The following is a 13,922-nucleotide window of genomic DNA, read 5'->3' on the forward strand; positions in this document are numbered from 1 at the left end:
GCTTCTGAATCACTCTCCGGCCGGTGAGGTCTGTTACTAGTGTTCCTGTTCCGTATAAAAAACTTTGTTATATCCATAACTTCAGCCGGTTAGCCAGTAAGCTCGCGACACCGATGAAACATACAACATGACAACATGCATGACAACAATGTAAAAAATGTAGCTACTAATGCAGGATAGAAACTGGGTGATAAAATAAGATAAGTAGTTGTCTTGGCTCACTCTCTGTATATGATTGTTCAAGGTGGACCTATGTGTGTGAGAGAATATGATGGGAAGGGATTTTTGCTTTATTTGTATTAGTGACATGTTTATAGAAAGACATTATAAAACCTTCTAAAAAAAGATAATTTACAACACTGAATTTTCTTCTGATATGCTGCTGAATCAAACTGCATGCTCTCCACTGTTGGAAACAGATCAGTAATTAAAACCTGCAAGGTGATAGAAAAGGCGTTGAGTGCAGCAGCATGAAGCTTTATAATTTAAATATGTGTGAGAATGACTAACATAGCTGCCGGGCTTGAATATATTACGAACTTCCAATTGAATTATGTTATCAAGTGTTGAGATTAAGGGCTTTCAAAACTATTTTTTCAGAAGGTCCATCAGCCTTTACTCTGCTCACCAGCAGATAACATACATTAAAAACGTTCCTAACATAGATGAAAAGATGTGGTCAAGCATGGTGGCTCATTCATTACGCTAGATTACACACAGATTCATGATGTACAGTGTGTTCTTTGGTTTCTTTTTTTAATTGTTTTTAAAGTTAGGAATAGCTTATTACTTAGGGCCTAATTTGATTTCAGAAGGTGTATTTGGATTGTTTATTTTCCCAAAACAAAAGCCCAAAATAACAAATTAAGGGGGTAGTGATTTGAATTGGTCACTGAATCGGTACACTGTAAAACATTACAGACCCATTTAGTTATGTCCACTTATTTCTTATTTTTAACTGAACGAGCTTATACAAGTTGTGGATTTTGAACTCAACTTTATGAGTTTTTGAAAGTTAAACTTGCATTTATTCAATGGGTCGACTATTTTAATTTTTTGTCAGATATGTATGTGTTGATTGAACTTGGGTATGTAAGTTAAGTTATTAGTTGAAAAAAAAGCGGGTGTGTGTGTTGCAACAAAAAAGAGTTCTTCTTTCACGGCAAAGTTAAAGCATGGACACAATAAATTAATTATACACCGCAGATAAGTGATGTAGCCTATTCATATTTCAACTAAAATATAACACGTGTTGGGGCAAACAAGAAAGCACTAGTGCCACCGGCGGAGGGAGTACCTGTCAACAACTTGTGATTTTGGAATTTCACTCTTCTCAAATTGAAATGGAAAGTACTTTTCAAAAGTCAAACGTTTAGCTCCGCCCACATTTAGCCCAACCCCGATCTGCGTACTGCAGTCAGGTGCAATTGGTTCATTGGCTGGTCAATTCCCATGATGCAAGGTGGTAAATAGAGTTGTGTTAAAATTTGCTGAAAAGTTTGCAGTTTGTTTGAAATACAAATTTAACTTTATGAATTCCGTTTATTAAACATGTCTGCTTAGAATGTAGTGTTTTGTTGCCTGGTAATTGTCATTGTTGTGCTGGTTTACATTTGTAACCATGAGTTAAGTGACGGTTACGTTTGATAAGAAGAGCTGGAGTATTGCAGCGTTGGACTTGGAGCAGTAATAGGCTTCTTTCAGCTAGTAATCAGCAGCGTATTACTTCACTAGCGGACCTTTTATGTCAAGTGACGCAAGATCAGCGGCTTTAGAGGGTCTCCTATTTCGCACGGGTCCCCTGGGGCGGCCGCACCCAAGTGCCCACGCTATCTCCACTATAAATGTGGTTATGTTGTTTTAACTTGAAACTGTGAGTTGTAATAAAGCAGAAAAGTATGTCTGTTATACTAGGCAAGGAAGGTTTCTTGCATTATTAAAGAAAATAAATGATTTGTTTTAACTTAAAGTATGACGTTAAACCAAGTAATAAAAAAGTTAAATCAACTAAAAGAACAACTTTAACAAAACTAGAACACTGTAGTTACATCAACCTCATTAACTTTAATTTCTAAGTTGAAACAAAGGCAGTCTTCAAGTTGGGTCTTCGATTTTCAAGGCAGCAGGTGAACTTGCATTTCCAAGTTAAACTACCATGAAATGTCTTACAGTGTAGTGACCTGGAGTCTGCAATCTGCAGCTGCCGACGTCGGAAAAACACAGACGGTGTGTTCAATGAAACTGGTAATTTACAGCCTTGTGGTGCATTCAAAGTTATTGTTAAATGTCCTTTTCCCATCTCCATCCCTCCCATCTGGTAGGCTAACGTTAGCTGCTGTTGAGTATAGTGTTAACTAGCGTCACGTGCAGCGGTGTTTGTGTTGCCTGTATCGTCTGTTTCAGAGCATCAGAGAGAAGTGCAGACATATCAGTGGCACCAGATTTCGGTACCCAAGAATCAGAATCAGAATCAGAAAAAGCTTTATTGCCAAGTACGTTTACACAAACAAGGAATTTGTCCTGGTGTTGTAGGTGCATGTCACATTAAAGCAACACGCACAGACACACCGAGTCGCCATATGCGGCGCCATCACAACTCTCTCTTAACTCTCGCAGGGACAATACAGCATAACATGAGGAGAGGAGAGGGAAAAAAAAAGCAACTCTCAGACTATCCTCATAAAGATAAGAACAGTGTGGGAACAGGAAAAAACACCACAGCACGTAAGCACACAAGCAGTACATTTGCACTGCTGAACATAACATAACATAACATAAATGTACAGTTGCACATTTAGCGGCGAAGGCGTGGGACTGGGGAGGGGGTAGGTTGGGGGAGTTTGGCCTGCTGAGAAACGCACAGCCCGGCAGTCCTACTAGTGTCCCAGTCCGCAGAATGTTATAGCGATAACACAGCACGTTGCCGTGGTGACACCCTTGAACAGTCCAGAACCGATACGACAATCAGCAGGCAATGGGGAAGACGGGGGAGGAACCAAGAGAGTCTCGCTTGCAGAGCCCCAACAGGGTGACTGTTTGTTCCAAGAAACGGCCTTGGCAAGGCCGTTCAGGATAAGGGAGCCGAAAGATTAAATTTGTTTAGTCTACACGAATGGCTGCTCTAATTTAACATTCATTCTATTGTCCAACTGTACAATTGTTCAACTGGTCAATTTTTCTTTAGACCAGTTAATCAATTCCATGATTTTTAGGTATTTGTAGAGCCTTGCAGGGAGAGTCTCTAAAAAGTTAACAGACAACACAAGACAAGATAGCAAGCAGGGTAGGCCTGGGAGGGAGAGGGAGAAAAAGCGACCGCCTTCGCTGAGAGCTGGAAAGACCCTATTCAGGAAGAAGATTTGTATAAGTAAATGTTCCAATCAATGATCCAGGCAGCACATTCTCGTCTCCCTCCTTCATTTTACAGTCCAATGGTGGCTAGAACGGCTCTGGGTCAAACGTCAATATGGAATGGAGTAATCTGCGTTATTTTTTCTCAGATTAATTAATTGAAATTAACGCGTTATTTTGATAGCCCTACTTTTGCAACATGTGATCAAGCTCATTTATTAACCATTCAGAATTTATTCAACAGTTTTACCCTCAATTGTCAATGAAGACCTGGTGAATTGACACATAACTTCTGTGCCTGTCCCCAGCTAAGACTAATGTCAAATGGGAGGAAAAATTGAAAGTTGTTCCTAGCCCGCCTTTGTGTGCATTGCTTACATTATCTATCATTCAAAGCTTGACTTGCTACAATGTGCCCCTGAGTGATGCCTGGATCCCAAATTCACCAAGCAATAACCTAACATATTAGCTTTGATCTTTGACTTATCCCACACATTCAGCAAATAAGCATTCAATGTTTTGTGGTTGTGAGAATGGCACTGCTTGCTCAAAATGTCAGCACCAACAGAAAAGTAATCAAAGTCACACAAAGGACAAATCTACCTTTGCATCTCTTTGAAACATCACGCTAATATCTGTGAGGGGGGAATGAGTACAGACAGTTTTGTGTTCAATAATGAAAGCAAAGAGAGATTCAACCACCATCTTTCACAGATGTCAAGTTTGTGATAATGGCAGACGCTCTGAGATGAGTCCTTTGTGTGGATCCCATTTTAATAGCTATTTTAAATAAAAGCATATTCTGTATGTAGGAAAAGTGAATGATGTACATTGCCCTGCTGCTAATTCCATTCTGATAAATAGATTTTCTTCCTTTTTGCCATCCTAGCAACTCAGCTTTAAGGATGGTGATGTTGGTTGGTCAACCTGTCTGTCCTTCCCCACAGGGTGTTTTTTGATCATTCACAACAAAACAAAACATGCAATAATTAAATCCCCCTTTCAATACCATAGATATAGTGCCACTCGGCCAGCCATGCCAAAACACTTATTTATGAACTTCAATATTCAATGGAAAATAATCTTAAAATGAAATAGTACAATGTGGTGTCAACATAAGCACAGCGGAGCTCACTTCGCGGCGAAAACAAAATATTTTCACCCAGAAAACGCTTGTTCGTGTGAGTGTTTTAATCCAAACCACGATCTTTTTCCTAAACTTAACGAGTTGTTTTGGTGCCTAAACTTAACTGTCATCGCTGCATAATGATCACCTTTTCTGGCTAAACTCAACTTCCATGGCCCCTGAAAGGACCGTCATCTGGCGGTGCCTGTAGCCAGCTCGCAGTCACCTATTGGCAGCTAAACAACTGCCGCTGGTAGCCAGCATCCCGGAGCTCTGTAGCGGCTAAATACAACCAGCAACTGCTGCTTGGACTTTATCGTTCTATGGCACAATAGACTGTTTAAGTCACAGCGCTTAAAGGTGCAGTAGGTAAGACTTATAAAACTAACATTCTGTCATATTTGCTGAAACTGACCCTACGTTCCAGTAGAACTACATGAAGCAGGTCATTAAAAAAAAAAAAAAAAAAATCTGGCAAACTCTGGCACCACCTACAGCCTGTAGTGCGATTTGCAAAAATCCACCGCTCCCTATTCAGATGCACCAATCAGAGTCAGGGGGGGGTGTCTAACTGTGTGTCAATCACTGCTCAGGCACACACATTCATTCTCCCTTGTGGGGGGAGGGGCTTAGGAGACCGTTTTGGGCTTTAGTGGAAAGGGGGGAGGGACCGAGAAGTTGTCGATGTTCACATTTTTTGGCTAAGTCCTGGATCTTCACAATCCTATCTACGGCACCTTTAACTTAGTTAAAAATACTTCTATTTTAGGTATATAATATATGGTCTATTGATAAAATAGCCTTGATCACTTTGAGGGGGGGGATACATTTTCTAAAAGTAATTCAGCAGAGGCAGGGATATGTAGACCAGAAAGGGGGAAAGCCCACGCTCTCCTCGTCCCCGTTGGCGCGGGGTGAATTTGCGAAACCTGCGGCCTCTGTGTCGGGTTCCCAGGGCAGTCAACGCCGCAGACCCGCTGGCTCCTGCCAGGTTCGGCCTGGTCAACGCTAGATTGCTAGTGAAAATTTTTTTTATCCTGAATGATTTCTTCACGTCTCGTGGATTGGATTTCTTTTTTGACTTGACTTGGATGACTGTTGGTGAGTCTAGTGCTTTCTCTGAATTATTGCTGCATGACTGTTGTTATTTTAACTCCAAACGGATATCAGGCAGAGGAGGAGGAATAGCGACTGTCTACAAGAATGACTATAAATGTAAACAGCTATCGCTAGAATCCACGCACACAAGCTTTGAACTCAGCTTATTTGAGCTGGGTTGCTCTCACACAGTGCTGTGTGCAGTGGTCTATCGGCCTCCCAAATATAATAAGGATTTTATACATCACTTTGCCGGTCTTTTGGCTGAAATCATGCCTAAATATGACCGTGTCCTTATTGTTGGGGATTTTAATATCCATGTGTGCTGACAAGCCAATGGCAAAAGACTTCTTATACCTTATTGACTCTTTTAATCTTGTGCAATATGTGTCTGGCACACATGAACGCGGGCACACACTTGATCTTGTCTTATCCTTTGGTTTGCCTGTTATTAACTTAGAGATCTGCGATGCAGTGTTTTCTGACCACATGCCTGTATTATTTGAGTCTGTTCTTGCCTGTAATACATTTAAGCCTTGCGCTGCTGCTAGGCGCTGTCGGATAATTAACCCTTCCACTGCTGTTCAGTTCTCATCTGTCTTCAGTCAGAATAGTGCCATACCAGACTTTATTTGTGATGATCCAGAGGAGCTCAGCTCATGGCTTAACTCCACTTGTCAAATGGTTATAGACAGGTTAGCTCCACTGAAGAGAAGGCAGCCTAAAGCAAAAGCGGAGCCCTGGCTTAAAGGACAATTCCGGCACAAAACGAACCTAGGGGTTAATAACAGATGTTATTAGATAACTAATTGATTGTGTTTATAGCTTGAACGAAGCTAGCGCGGACCGCTGATTAGCTTACAACGCTAGTATTCGGGGCACAGGGAAAGAAAAAATAAATCGCTATTTTGTACCACTAAAAAGGCTCAAAATATCACCAAACTTCAACGGTAGCAAAATGAGGGTCCCTACATGTTAACCGAAGCATTGAGAACTTTGTAAGTGTACAGACAGTTTATTGAACGAAGAGCTGCGGGAGCTCCGTGAAAGGGCTACGAGAGAGAGAGCTATGCTGCAACAGAGCCCCCGAATACTAGCGCTGGAATTGTCCTTTAATGACACAGTTCATGCTGTAAGACGTGAGTGCCGTAAAGCTGAGCGCAAACTGCATGTGTTGTTTCAAAAAGTACAAGATTGCTGGCGTCATTATCAGACAACAAAAAGGCAATATCTATCTGAAATTATTTTGTCTAACTCTAACAACCATCGTACGTTGTTCAAAACTATTGACTCTGTTCTTAATGGCCAGCAAATTGCCTGTGTTGACGCCTCTCATGCTGTGTATGAACAATTTCTTCACTTTTTTACTATAAAAGTCACTTCTATTAGGGCTAAAATGACACCTTCTACTTATGATTCTTCCATCTCTGTTGTCTGTTCTTACTGTTTTTGGAAAGTTTGAACCTGTTACTCAGTCTGCACTACAGAAGATTGTTTTTGTCATCACTTGATGCCCTCAGGTTCTCCAAGTGACAGTGTCCCTCCTCGACTTTTTAAGTATGTTTTCCCTACTATATGTCCATCTGTTCTTGCAGTTGTTAATAGTAGCCTTTCCTCGGGTGTGGTCCCTGAAAATTTTAAAAATGCAGTAGTCCAACCTCTAATTAAAAATCCTGGACTCGATCCTGCAGATCTAGCAAATTTCAGGCCAATATCTAAACTACCTTTCCTATCTAAAATACTTTAAAAGTTGGTTTACAGTCAATTAATGGCCTTTTTGGAAGAACACAACATTCTTGAAGTCTCTGCACAGCACCGAAACTGCTCTTTTAAGAGTATTTAATGATATATTTTTAGCTACTGACTCCAGTGACTGTGTTGTTTTGGTGCTTCTTGATCTAGCTGCTGCATTTGACACGGTGGACCATGAAATCCTGATTTCTCGTTTGGAGCAGTGGGTGGGCATCAAGGGCGTAGCTCTCAGCTGGTTCAGGTCCTATTTGGAAGGTCGCACTTTCTGTGTCAGCTGTGGTGACTCGGTGTCCTCCTCTGCTCCTCTCTCGTGTGGGGTCCCACAGGGCTCAGTTTTAGGACCTCTTCTTTTCTCTCTCTATTTGCTCCCGCTTGGTTCCATACTTAGGAAGCATGGCATTCTATTCCACTGCTATGCTGATGACAGCCAGATCTATGTGCCCCTTAAAAATAGCAACTCTCTCAGACCACTGCTCGAATGCCTGGATGACATAAAGGCCTGGATGGCTTCTAACTTTTTAAGTTTTAATGAAACAAAAACGGAAGTGATGGTTTTTGGTGTCCACACTGGGATCCCCTTTGTCGACCTGGGTCCCTTGGCTCAATATGTCAAGCCAACCGTTATCAATTTAGGGGTTAAAATTGACTCCGATATTAAGCTTGACAAACAGATTGGGGCAGTGGTTAAAGCAGGCTTTTTCCAACTATGGCAGTTAGCCAAAATAAAGCTGAATCTTACGAGGCAGCCCCATTTTAGCTTCACTCCACTGGTTGCCCGTATATTTTAGGATCCATTTTAAAATGTATTTACTTGTGTTTAAATCCTTAAATGGTTTTGCCCCATCCTACCTGTCCGAGCTGCTTCACCCCTACACACCGACCCGCTCAGTCAGGTCAGCTGAACAACTGCGCCTGAGTGTCCCTAAAACGAAGCAGAAACTTAAAGGGGATCGTGCCTTTGCTGTGGCAGCTCCAAAAATATGGAATGACCTACCTCTGCCTATTAGACAGGCTTCTTCACTGTCTAATTTTAAATCTCTTCTTAAAACCCACCTTTTTTCCTTGGCCTTTCCCAACAGAGGCTGACATTTTTGTGCAAAAATGTTTACTGTGATACTGTTTCATGTTTTAAATGTTAAATGTTTTAAATATTTTAAATGACTTTGACTTCTACTTTGTTCTGTACAGCACCTTGTGCAATGTTTATTTTTTTTTTTAAAGTGCTTTATAAATAAATGTTGATTGATTGATTTAACCAGAAGCTTGCTTAATTACTGTAAATAAGATTTTTGCACAGACTTGAGTGTGTGGATGCTTTTTTCCCCATTAGTTTTATAGTTTCTAGTTCTATAGTTTGCGCCTCAACTATGCCTCATACTGGGGGACTGGTGTTTTGTTTCTCTATTTATTCTCTCTCGGAATAACACACATTTAATTACAGTTGTAAAAATAAGTCCAAACCTATTCATTCTGTTTACTGGGAACATTTTGTTATTTATTTAGAGCATTTTCACACCACACAAAATACACAAAAACCTTTTCTTACCTCCCTTTTCCCTCCCAAACCCATCCCTACAATCTCCAGCCTGTCAGTCTGTCACCAGTGTCTCAGAGGAGGTGTAACACCGCGACCACTTTTGGCATGCCATCTTATACAGTATTGAAAAGTTTAACCACACTTGCGACTGCTTTATCAGCATAGCTCTGACTCACAGTGACTTGAACAAGCTGCAGAGGAGACTTAGTGTTCCTCCGTCTCCACGGCAGCTCCGCTGTCCACTCTGCGCATCCTTGTGGTACTCAGTGGTACCAGAAATTTGATTTGTTGAATAGAAATGTTTGACCTTACAAGTTGACAAAGAGCGATTAAAAAAACTAACAAGCTTGCTGTGATGCTAGTGAGGCTATGAAGATTCAGTTACTCTCAACAGGATGAGCAGGTGAATAACGGATGACGGATGGACAGACGGTTAGGCGGATGGATGGATGTAAATAACAGAATGGTACTTCCTCCATTGCACCCTCAAGACAAGCTTTGTATCTTAGCCCCACAACTGGTAAGGCTGTAAGAGGAGCAAAAATGTGAGTACAGAATGTTGCTTCATCTATCACTCTTGTTTGTGAAATATAATGGACTTTGCAGCCTCTAGGTGCTGCTAGTGGGGCTTTAGGCTTTTACTCTTGTTCCATTTGGAGTCAATTTCCTGTAAGAAGCCACAGGAAAAGACCAGACTGGGGCCACTCTTTTAGATGTAGCTAGATGGTCTCTTAAGGTCAACTTCAGCCCCTACAGGTTTGTCAAAGTTACAAGTCAGTTACTGTATAATGCCACAATTCCTTTCTGCTAACAAGAGAACAGCAGGCAAATAGGCACTCTCTCCATCTGTCTCTCATTCTGTCAGACACACAAACAAAAATCCCTAAGGTAGTACCAGTATGTTCGCTCTATGCTGTCTTTGTTTTGAAGACCCCTCTTCAAAGATCCATGAAAAAAAACAATGAGAACTGTCAAGCATTTGCATAATTCTGGCAGCTAACGTTGGCAGAAGAATTTGAGTTCTCATCCGTCATGGATTGGTGACAATGAATTAAACATTGATTCTTGAATGCTATGGGCCTTTAAAGGTAGCTGAGAAGCATGTATGTAGACGCGTTCACAATAGGCGGTTCTAGTAGACACATAAGAGAAAGACGGAGTTCAGAAAGGCCTATTTCCATTGTCTGACATGAAATGGTAAGATGTATCCAGACAGATTTTGATTGAGGCCCTCGCCACTGTCAGTGAAAAGCTTTACATCAGATAGCCTATCTGTCTGGGCTTTGTTAGAGCCAGGGGAAAATAGAAAGGCACCAAGAGCTTACACAAGCCAAGTTTTTTACAAAAAAATGTATCCATCTCATCAATCTAATTTACGTGGTTGGACCATAAGAGCATGCCAGCCGCACAAACTTCCTTTGTCCTAATGAAATTATATTAAACGCTAAAGACAGCTCTGTCACAAGAAAGGACAAACAGAAATGTATTAAACATTCCCTTCCAGTCAAAGAAGGTAAGGCCCTGTTATTTAAGCTTGGTTGCATTCTGTGATGTTATCGGTGGTGCAAATATGAGCAAAACCAGCAGAATAAAAACAGAAACAGTGGGCCTAATTAAACATATGGAGCTGTGTAGGTTGTCCATGTACCAGCCATATATTATAAACCTCTTAGTGTTATTTCAGAGCAATGAACTTTTAGTTCACCACTTAGATCCAGCAGGCTATAAACAAAATAAATAGAGGGGAAACACTTGTTCAACATCATTGTAAAAATAAGCAACCATGTCCTCTACACCTTCAAATTGGCTCAGCTACAGTATTTTGTTTGCCAATTGGCTGTCACTGGTTATAATTCACTAGTCAAAGTTTGTGAAATATTCATAGCACAATGCCACAACACCCAGTTAGCAGGAGATTCAGTAGAGGCATTGTTTCTTTCTTTTTTCTTGTTACTTTAGCATACATTGGTAAATAGCATGTTGTACTAAAATCACCTCTCAGGATTTCTCAAAGTCACATTTTTCAGCTACCTCTCACTTTTGGTGTCAATGAAATGGTGATGTCATATGCAGGTTTAAATAAGGTTGCAAGGATGCTTTTATCTTTTTTCACCTGGACGACTGTTAGTCGAATTAGTAGAGAATTAGTGGAGTGGAGAGCCTTTGTGAATGTTTGACATGTGTTTCTGTTTTAACTGTCGCACCCCCATTTGCTTTTGCTAATCTGTCTTTTACCCTCCTAGAGTTTCATGATTGTTGTTATTGCTTTTCTTTGCTTTTCCCTCTATTTTTATTGCTTGCTTTTTATTGCTGTTTTTCCTTGTAAAGCACTTTCTAACATGTTTAAGGAATATGTAAATAAAGATTAGTACATCTGCAAATCTATTGCAGTTAAGTTACGGAAGATGTGAGCTTGCAAATTCCCCCTCTATAAAATGGCTACTAATATTTCATTGCAATTGACTGACATCAAATGTGCCATCTTAAGAGATATTAAGGTTTTGTGATCCCTAAGGGAAAGCAATTAAGAGAAGAAACAAGGAAGGAATACAAGGACATTTGAATTTAAATAAGAATAAGGCAAACAAGGTGCATTTTTCATAATAGTTACAGGCACTACTCTGGTCTCCATATGTCTTGAACATAAAAAATGTATTGGTATTGGCACCAATACTAACGCCTGTTGTGTGGAGCTAAACTCTAAAATAAAACATAAAAGAATGATCCAGTTCCACTCAACTGGAAAAAAAGACCATTGGTATCAGATCTGTTGGTATCGGTCACTAGACAAGTATCATCATCACTATCAGTAGAGGAAAATAAGGATTGGTAGAGCCCCATAAAAAAGCCAGGGTGCTACAGGATGAACTGCAGTAAATGCTTGCTCATGGCCTCATATCATCAGAAGCCACGATGTGTCCTTGGTTTCACACTGCTACCCATCACTGGTGTCCATTATTTTTCTTTTAGAGATAACTCCCCCATTGAATTAAGTACCATGAGTAAATGTGACTCCTCGGCCAAAAAGAGCTCACTGTGGAGCCCTTCTTCAATATTTCAAGTCATTAAATGAAAGTGTCCTCAATAATATGTCCTTCACTGCAGTGAAATTCCTAGCTTTACTGTACATACATTTACATACATGTTTGCTGTAGGCATGCATGGGCCTGCCCAGTATATGTCCATATTTACATCCAATATCAGTGTGCAGTGATAACACAGTGGTGTTTCCTTTATTTAGTGAGGTACAAAGAGCTAGGATGGTGGATGGGCGTGTACAGCGTCCACTGCCATGCAAAAGACCGGAGTTTGCATCCTGCCACAGACACAAAATTTCTATTAACTTTCCTGGGAATGTACATGGAAAAGCCTGCGAGTCACTCACCCCTGTGATTCCCTCACTGTGTCTTCATCACACCAACCCAGTCTGACTGTATCCTACACATATGCTCAAACACACACACACACACACACACACACACACACACACACACACACACACACACACACACTCTCCCATCACATGCAATGCTCTCCCTTTTACATTCTATTTCTACTGCACACACTATCCTTCTTAAACACACTACATATCATTTTGTGGGTTTGGTCCAGAAAAGTCCCAGAATTGGACCCGCTGTTGGTTTAAATAACCATTTCCTTGCAGCAGAACAGATTCCCAGGTAAATTCCAATGGGTCTTAGGGGGGCACGTTGCTTACTTTTAATAAAGTCTACACCAGATGTGAAGTTCATTTTGAGCAGATACAGTACGTGGACATAGGCTACTGAACATTCACAAACACGTGCAGCCACTGTAGAGCCTTTGCTTTGAGATTAACCCTCCAGAAGAAGAGGAATCTCCTCATCATGAATCCCTCTTGATGATTCAGGTCTGGTAAAGATCCTGACAACAGTCAGTCAATACAAATCACTCTGTACGCAGCTATAGGCTATTGTTTTCTCTCTTACATAATTAAATCACCTTCTGATTATCATACAGTATTCGAGAAAAACAGTAATTGGATTGGACACATTGACAAAAAAATTCTAGAAAGATACAGATGCATAGATGCATTATAGGCTACTATATGTCTATGGAATCATCAAGCCCAGACTGTATCTTATTACACGCAGTAAAATAGTTATACTCAGCACAAAGGTGGAGGCAGTGTAGGTGCTCTGCTTAGGTTTACAACGTTGATGAGTGCAATGTTTAAAAGCCAATTAAGATGACAACTGAAAATGTATGCCATATCAATTGCACCTAATGTGCACGTACACATAAAGCGCCCGTCTATAAACTACTTTCCAATTTCGGTTCATGAATTCAGAAACTGCATGACAGCCTTACTGTCAATAAATGTGCAATCTGCAAAATATTAACTTACCCGGCTTCCGTTGCAGAGAATAAATGATAGAAGAAACCAGGCAGTGGCAGAGGAACATTACATTCCCTAATGTCCATTCACAGCTCAGCGACGTTCACGCCGACACCCGTTTACAGTGTCGACGGAAAGGTTGGGGGGGGGGGGGGGCGCAGACGGGAGCGCGCTTACTGGCGATAGCTAGAGCTCAGAGCGAGGTGCGTCAGTGAGGAGGAGGTGTGAAGACAAGATAAGTGTAATAACAGACCTCCAGCAACCAAGGCTAATAAGGAGACAAGCGCTTTTACTAGCAAGTCAAAATATAATTTTCTGTGATAGGCAACTTCATAAAGGTCGCATGTGTGTCAGTGGTTCATTGTGACCGTATTTTAATCTCACAATATATTATTCATGAAGGTTAATTTGGGATTCCATATGGTGGAACTGGGCTAAAAAGAGATGTCAAATAGAGGATATTTAGTGCAGTTTAATATATGTGTAATCATACACAAATATGAATGTAGTTTTTGACTTTGAAAGCTATTGAAAACTAATAGTTTTAAGCCCCTTATGTTACTATCCCCAACAAGTGATTTCCTACCTTTTCTAAAAGTTCTTATATTTTCATAATTCCTAATATAATACATCTTTGTGATCAATCTTTCAAGTATTTAATATGAAAAGGATAAGTCAAC

The 13,922-nt window shown here is 40.6% G+C and overlaps 1 protein-coding gene across 2 annotated transcripts in view; it reads right to left on the reverse strand.

The window, feature by feature from the left end:
• Positions 1–13,376, reverse strand: part of htr1fa (5-hydroxytryptamine (serotonin) receptor 1Fa) — a 24,631-nt gene extending 11,255 nt beyond the window's left edge. For both annotated transcript variants that reach the window (XM_031281669.1, XM_031281667.1), the window contains exon 1: positions 13,252–13,376. The gene's annotated coding sequence lies outside the window, so the exon portion shown is untranslated. The remainder of the gene's footprint in view (positions 1–13,251) is intronic.
• Positions 13,377–13,922: the final 546 nt, after the last annotated feature.

Source organism: Sander lucioperca, chromosome 8 (genome assembly GCF_008315115.2).
Source record: "Sander lucioperca isolate FBNREF2018 chromosome 8, SLUC_FBN_1.2, whole genome shotgun sequence".
Lineage (NCBI taxonomy): Eukaryota > Metazoa > Chordata > Actinopteri > Perciformes > Percidae > Sander > Sander lucioperca.